The sequence below is a fragment of the Armigeres subalbatus genome, chromosome 1 (assembly GCF_024139115.2).
Source record: "Armigeres subalbatus isolate Guangzhou_Male chromosome 1, GZ_Asu_2, whole genome shotgun sequence".
Classification (NCBI taxonomy): Eukaryota; Metazoa; Arthropoda; class Insecta; order Diptera; family Culicidae; genus Armigeres; species Armigeres subalbatus.
Genome location: NC_085139.1, coordinates 151,609,384 through 151,617,483, shown reverse-complemented (window position 1 = coordinate 151,617,483; position 8,100 = coordinate 151,609,384). Strand labels below are relative to the sequence as shown.

Sequence of the window (8,100 nt, the reverse complement as noted above, 5' to 3'; positions counted from 1 at the left end):
CTTCCTTGTTCGAATAATCAACAACTAAGTAACTTAGCTGGGAATCCTCCAATATTATATTTCGGGATAAGCATATTGATCTCGGGCATACCGGGAACTGTTATCTCCCAGCAAATGATTGCCTTTGATACCGGTGATGAGATTTTTTACGACAGGTGAAGCGACATAGAATGAAGAATTCTGATACTTAGGTCGGAAGTTCTTCGTGATAGAGTTCAAAGTTATCTTTTCCGGATTATCGTTGGCTATAACCTCGAAGTCTGGAATCGTAAGGGCATCCAAATCGGGTCGATCGAAACACACCCGATATGAACTGGATATCACATCAATCGCCTCAACAGTGCCCGTGAACAGGCCATCCTGAGGAGAACGCAAAGGAGCCGTCACCTTAGTGCCTACCGAAAGCTGCTGAATCTTACGCCGCTTGCGTTCCAACTCACGACGTTCCTCCTCTAAAAAGGCTACCGAACAACGTCTCGGTTGTCCCATAGTCCTTCGAATTCGGTTCCACTCAACTCTGAAATTTAAAGATAGATTTGTATTTATAAACTAGCATTCAACCCGAATATAATCCCTCGTACCTTGTTTTTAAATCCGGTTACATTTCCGACGGGCACAGCTGGAAGTCATTCTCGCCCTCGAGCAGCGCTCGCTCGATATTGCTGTAAAACCATTCGCAGCTGACAAATTTGTGTACCTTTGGAAGCTTCAGCAGGTTCCTCAACCGGAGTCCGATCCGCTGGCTGGCTTCTTGTCCAGCAGGGCCACCGGATTGATCACCCGCAGTGCGCTCGTCCCTTCATCCAGATCTTCATAACGTTTCTTCAAACTATCCTGCATCATGACGTACCGCGATAGCATTTTCTTCTTCCAGAACGGGTCCAATCTTTCCCCGGAGTTATCATTCCCTTATGTATCACCAAACCCGTCCCCCCGGGGGTGCCACCCTTCCGTAGGCTTCCCTTTGGTGGGATCCGATTGTTAATTAGCATTCGGGGCGACGGATACTTTTTTCGAATCGGGTCCTGTAATTTGTTTGCTAAATATACAATAGCAACTTGAAATTATGCTGGTACAAACTTACCTTAACAGCGTGTCTTTCGTGTCGGATATCGGATATTTATCTTAGAAATAAATTTAAATCAATTAAAATTAATAATTAATCCGGGACAACCGAAGGTCCAATCTGATAATTTTTTTTTTTTTGTTTGTGTTGTCTGTCATAGAAGTGACAGACGGCTAAGACCGTTCACGGTCCATCTCGCCACTGTTATTCTTCTGTTGTAGTTTGAGTTGTTGATAGTGCTGTCCAATGAGAGCTTGAAGTAGCTCGAAGTATCTCCCTGTCCTACTCATGCCCATTTGTTGACAAAAAAGAACGAACAGGACGGGAACTACTTCGAGCTGCTCATTGGACAGCACTGTTCTTCGTCGTCTGGTGTGCCTCGGCTATATCTGTGTTTTAATCGTTTTCAGGAACTGAACTATCTGTTTCATTTCGACTTCTTCATTGTTTTTCAGGATGCTTTCGAGTGGTTTGCAATATTCCAGTGCTGGGTATTCGCTTCTCTCAATGTTGTATCGCGGGCAGGTATATAGTATATGCTCCAAATCTTCTTTTTCATTGCAGTAATCACATTCTTCTTCGTCTTCCCATCCCCACTTGTATCTTCTCTCTTTAGTGAGCGTATGTCCTGTTCTTATTCTGTTCAGCATACGTTTTTCGTCCGACGTCAGTATTAGTCCTTTTGACCAAATAGTTTTTCCAGGTTCCTCCATTATTTTAAAGTGTTTTATGCCCTTCTCCGCAGATGTAATTTTATATTTCGTTTTCCAGGTTTCCCATGCTTCTTCCTTTGCCAATGCTAAGACGTCTGATAGAACCAAGGCGGTGAAGTCCGTTTGAGGTCCATATGTTGTTGAGACTGCTATTTCATCGGCATTTTCGTTACCTTCTATCCCTTGATGGCTGGGAATCCATTGTATTTTTATGATTGGATTTTCTTTTTTTCTCAGCTCTTTAGTTATGTTCCAGGCAATGAAATTTTCTTGTATTTTAGATCTGTTTTGTAGTATTGAACAAGCGCTTTTGGAGTCTGTAAAGATTGTTGTGTCACCCACACCATGAATGTATAAAAATGTATATACCTGTAAAATGATAATACTTTGTTACAAACGTCAAACAGACGATAACCGAAAAACCTCGTGCTTCCGAGGTTGGAAACGAATAAATCATCGTTCACTTCTATCTGGACCGTCAACCAGTCAGCACCTGTCTTCTCATTTCTCTTTAACTGGCGACGAGGAAAAAACCTTTTTACAGTTATACAGTGTGTGAACAGTGAAACCTTCAAAAGTAAAACCCAAATCTTGTGCAGTGGGACGGATACGTTTTTTTTCGGCTACAACGGCAACAGATAAACGGTTTTGCAGTGCAAAAGTTTTGGTTACGACGACAAGTGCCCAGTGAAGCAAGTACGGTTGCTATCGATAAAAAAAAACGGACTGCATTTTGGCGCGTATGGTGTGTGCGGAATTTTCTCCCACAACGAAGGCCACGAAACAGCACGCCGGGAGCAGCCTACAACCACGGGAAAAGGCATACGGCGAAGCTTTGCAGATAGCGTTCGAGCATTTTTTTTCTTGCTACGAGTCGCAGCCAGCGGCGGCATTTAAAACGTCGGACAACGAGGACGGTGGTAATAAACTATCCGCCTAATTGGCCGCTACAAACGCCGGAAAATCCAGACGAAGGTGGCGAATTTCGTTATCACCATTAATTTGCGGAGGAAAACAGCAATTTCGTCGAAAGGTCGGTATTCGCAGGTAAATTATTGTTGTAAAAAAAAACGTTTTGCGGAGTGGGAAACTCCAAGTGGTTTTTTTTTGGTTGCATAGTGTCTATTGTTTGCAAAACAAAAGGATAAAGAATCCTTAGTGAATAATATCATTTGTTCTCCTTTATCACAGGATTGAGCATTAATTCTATTCAAAGAATTCTAAGAGTGTTTTCTTTTAATCCCTTAGATCTCAGGAAGTGTTTGTGCCACCTAGGAAGGTTTTAAAGTAGTTCGAATAGTACGGCTTCGGGTCGTTTTCCGGAAGACCACATAGGGTAACTGCGACAATTGTCGACACGGGCAAAGGCCTTAGGCGAGAGCCAATCGTTTCTGTACGGGTAAGTCGTTTTGATCTTTTTATTCTTTTGCGAACCTACAACTGAAGATTTTTCTGGACCTTTTGTTCTTTTTATTTCTATTCTAAAGAATTGAACATGTATGGAAATCAGATTCCAAGTGGCATGGCTTCTAGTATTGAGCCATACCGCAAGGGAACTTCCTTTTCAGACTGGGTTGACTGTCTGCAGTTTTCTTTTGAGGCAAATGAATTGTCAGAAGTACAAAAAGTCGCATTTCATGAATTTGTGTGGACCTTATGTCTATTCCCAATTGAAGTTAGTTTTTCAGCAGGGAACATTAGCGACAGTTGATTACGCTGAAATTGTAAATAAGTTGAAACAAAGGTTCGACAAAACCGAACCAGATTTAGTTCAGCGATTCCGCTTTAGTCATCGCGTCCAACAACCAGATGAGTCAGCCGAGGATTTCTGTCTTGGCGGTAAAACTCCAAGCGGAATTCTGCGGTTTTGGCGGATTTAAGAACATTGCTATTCAAGATAGAATTCTGCATGGACTTAGAGATGAGGCATTGAAGCAAAGGCTTCTGAATGAGGAAAACTTAACCCTTGAATCTATGGACAAATTCATTACAACTTGGAATATAGCAAAAGACAATGCGAAAACGATTAACACGGGGTTTCCTCAGGGTTCTCGGATAAATCAACTGCTTCAAGTTTATAATACAGCAAGGGATAGTCCGGTGGGAACACCGGAGCGGCCGACTCAAGTTCGGATACCAGTTAGGGAAAGATTAGGTTTCCAGCCCTACAGACAAAACAACCGGAATACACAACCATTCAATAACATGAGACGTACCCAAGATTACAACAATCATGCACAAAAGACAGCTAGATTCAATTACCGAAACAATGACAGACGTAGGACAGACTATTCTAGTATGACGTGCGACTTTTGTGGGGTCAAGGGACACATAAAAGGAAATGCTTTAGGCTAAAAACATGAAAAGGGATGCGGTAAAGTTCGTGGATGTTGCGAAACCGGGTACGAGCGCTGAGAAAGACCTGAGCACCTTGATGGGTAGAATGTCGACGATTCCGGGGCTGATGATGACAGCGATGATGATGAATGGAATTCAGGTGATTTGCAGTGTATGTGTGTTGCGTCTCTTAATAGAATAAGTGAACCATGTCTTATAAATGTCTCAATTGATGATCGTTTGGTACAAATGGAGGTTGATTGTGGTTCTAGTGTAACCGTTATGGGAAAATCTCAATATTTTTCATTATTCAAAAACCCTTTAACCATGAGTGAGAAGCAACTTCTAGTCGTCAATGGGTCAAAACTAAAATTGAAGGGGAAACAAATGCTTTAGTGAATCTAAATGGATTGAAAATTAAATTGAATCTTTTAATTTTAAATACTGACTTTAAATTTATTCCTTGTTTGGCCGAAATTGGCTTGATGTTTTCTTTCCTCAGTGGAGGAGCAATTTTCTTAGTAAACAAATGGTAAACAGGGTAGATTCAGCAGACAAAGAGTGTATTATTCAAGAAATCAAAAGCAAATTTATGGAAGTGTTTGTGAAAAATTTTCAACGCCCATTAAAGATTTTGAAGCTGATTTGGTATTAAAAAGTGATGTTCCTATTTTCAAAAGGGCCTATGATGTACCCTATCGGTTGAGGGGAAAAGTCCTGGATTATTTGACAAAACTAGAGAAAGAAAATGTGATTACACCGGTGAAGACCAGTGAATGGGCATCACCAGTGGTTGTAGTTATGAAAAAAATAATGAAATAAGACTCGTAATTGATTGTAAAGTTTCAATAAATAAAGTTTTAATACCAAATACTTACCCTTTACCTTTGGCAGCCAACTTGTTCGCTAAATTGGCAAATTGTAAAGTTTTTTGTACACTAGACCTAGAGGGAGCTTATACACAGCTAGCATTGACTGAACGTTCTAAGAAATTTATGGTGATTAACACAATCAAGGGATTGTTCACATATAATCGTTTACCCCAGGGGGCTTCCTCAAGTGCATCGATCTTCCAACAAGTTATGGATCAAATTTTAGACGGGATTGAGAATGTTTATGTTTATCTTGATGATGTACTCATAGCAGGTGAAAACTTGGAAGTTTGTCGTGAGAAATTGTTTCTTGTTTTAGAAAGACTCGCAAATGCAAATATTAAAGTAAATGTTGAAAAATGTAAATTTTTGTGTCATAATTGCCATATTTGGGTCATATTCTCAGCGAAAACGGGTTACTGCCTAGTCCAGACAAAATTTCAACAATTCAAAGAGCAAAGGTTCCTGGAAATGTGACTGAGCTAAAAGTCATATTTAGGCTTGATCAACTTCTATAATCGTTTCAGTGCCCCATATGTCTATCAAGTTATTCCATTTGTATAAACTATTGAAGAAAAATACTAAATTTGTTTGGGATAATAATTGTGAAAAAGCTTTCCAAAAGCAAAAACGCACTGGTTAATACCAATTTTTAGAATTTTATGACCCATCAAAAGACATTGTAGTAGTAACAGACGCTTCAGGCTATGGCCTAGGAGGAGTGATTGCACATGTGATAGAAGGCATCGAAAAGCCTATTAGTTTTACTTCTTTTACGTTAAATGACGCGCAGAAAGGTTACCCAATTCTTCATCTGGAAGCTTTGGCCTTGGTTTGTACTATTAAAAATTCCATAAATATTTATATGGGCAAAGGTTCATTGCTTATACTGATCACAAACCATTGATAGGGATTTTCGATAAAGAAGGGAAAATTCCATATTTGTAACAAGACTGCAACGATACATTCTTGAACTCTCGATTTATGATTATGAAATACGGTACAGACCTTCTGCAAAAATGGGAAACGCGGATTTTTGTTCGAGATTCCCATTAGAGCAGAAGGTTCCTATTGAGTTAGATCATGAGTTTATAAAAAGTATAAACTTTGGTGATGAATTACCCATTGATTTTGCTTTGATTGCCAAATGGACAAAGGACGATGAGTTTTTACAACAACTTATGAAATATTTGCGTGATGGATGGCCAAAAAAGTTGGATAAATGTCTTATGGACGTTTTTGCAAATCAAACTGATTTGGAAATTGTTGAAGGGTGCGTTTTGTACCAGAACAGGGTGGTAATTCCACATAAAATGCAAAACGGAATTTTGAAGCTTTTACACGCCAACCACGCAGGAATAGTTAAAATGAAACAATTGGCAAGAAGGCAAGTGTACTGGTTTGGCATTAATAAAGACATTGAAAAGTATGTATCGAATTGTGATGTATGTGGAAGTATGGTAATAGTACCAAAAACAAAAGTTTTATCCAACTGGAAACCTACAACAAGACCCTTCAGCCGAGTTCACATTGACTTCTTTTATTTTTCTCACCACACTTTTTTACTGATTGTTGATTCTTTCTCAAAGTGGTTGGAGGTAGAATGGATGAAGAAGGGCACGGATTGTGCAAAAGTGGTGAAGAAATTGGTAGCTTTTTTTTGCTAGATTTGGTTTACCAGACGTACTGGTATCAGACGGCGGTCCTCCATTCAATTCATATTCATTCACAACATTTCTTGAAAAGCAGGGGATAAAAGTATTGAAAAGTCCAGCCTATAACCCCTCCAGTAATGGGCAGGCGGAACGGCTGGTGAGAACTGTTAAAACAGTATTGAAAAAGTTTTTATTAGAACCAGACTTGCAAGATGTTGATTTGGAGGATCAGATAAACTTATTTCTAATGAATTATAGAAATAATATTGTTTCGAGTGATGGGCAGCTTCCCTCGGAGAAAATATTTCTTTTTAAACCAAAAACGATTTTGGACCTTTTGAATCCAAAAAAGGCTTATAGAAATTATTTACAAGTACCGCAGTCTCCAAATGATGTAAATGATGATAGAAATGTGTCTATTAAACCAAAAAAATTGAATGACGGCTTAGACACACTGACCGAAGGAGATACTGTATGGTATCGAAATTTTCATCACCATTTACCGAATAAATGGATTAAGGCAACGTTTTTCAAACGTTTTTCCATTAACACATTCCAGATAGCAATTGGAAGCGCTCTCACCATGGCCCACCGAAGTCAGCTTAGGTGCTACAAGGGGCAAACTCCGCAGCCGAGACAAAACGTGGCTGGGGAGTCGGTACGGGTAGTAGAGATGCTACGGTCGAAGAACGAACTGGAATTGAAGAACGACACGAAGAGGACACCGAAGAAGTCAACGCTGGAAGCGGCTCTGATGATGAACCATTCAGGGATTCCCTATGGTTCCGGCAAAGGCCAGAAAGCGAAACGCGACTTTGGCGAACTTGCCGAACGTGTATCCACGGCGATCGAAGCGGATCCGTAAGCGAATCGAGGATCCAGATTTCATTTATTCGTAGTTAATAAGTTCGAAGTGAATTTTACAGTGAAGTGAATTATTTAAATGAATTTAGTTCTCAACGATTTTGTAAATTTGATAATTTGAAAAAACATGATTTTGTTTATATTTGATAATTTCAAGTTCTGATACGGATACGAATACTGATGTATTAATTAAAAGGGGAACAGCTGTTGTGTCACCCACACCATGAATGTATAAAAATGTATATACCTGTAAAATGATAATACTTTGTTACAAACGTCAAACAGACGATAACCGAAAAACCTCGTGCTTCCGAGGTTGGAAACGAATAAATCATCGTTCACTTCTATCTGGACCGTCAACCAGTCAGCACCTGTCTTCTCATTTCTCTTTAGATGACTGCTTTCCTGTATCCTTCGTCCTTGATCGTTTGAATGGCCTTTTGTATCCCTAGCAATTCTGCGTTGGTAATGGTGAAATTATTGCTAATTTTGTCCTTCTTGCGTATTCTTCCTGTATTGTCTATTAGGCCTACTGCTATCCCTGCTTCAGTTTTCGACGCATCCGTGTAGATTTCAGCATAGTCGTTGTATTT

At 39.7% G+C, this 8,100-nt stretch overlaps 1 long non-coding RNA gene across 2 annotated transcripts; it reads left to right on the top strand.

Moving 5' to 3' along the window:
- The first annotated feature begins 2,144 nt into the window (after nt 1-2,144).
- On the top strand, nt 2,145-7,289 carry LOC134207456 (uncharacterized). 2 transcript variants are annotated; one of them, XR_009978372.1, is made up of 3 exons: nt 2,145-2,826; nt 3,028-3,178; nt 7,203-7,289. It is a non-coding gene; the product is annotated as an uncharacterized LOC134207456 (long non-coding RNA). The 2 variants fall into 2 exon arrangements; XR_009978370.1 differs by having other exon boundaries at nt 2,172-2,812.
- Nucleotides 7,290-8,100: the final 811 nt, after the last annotated feature.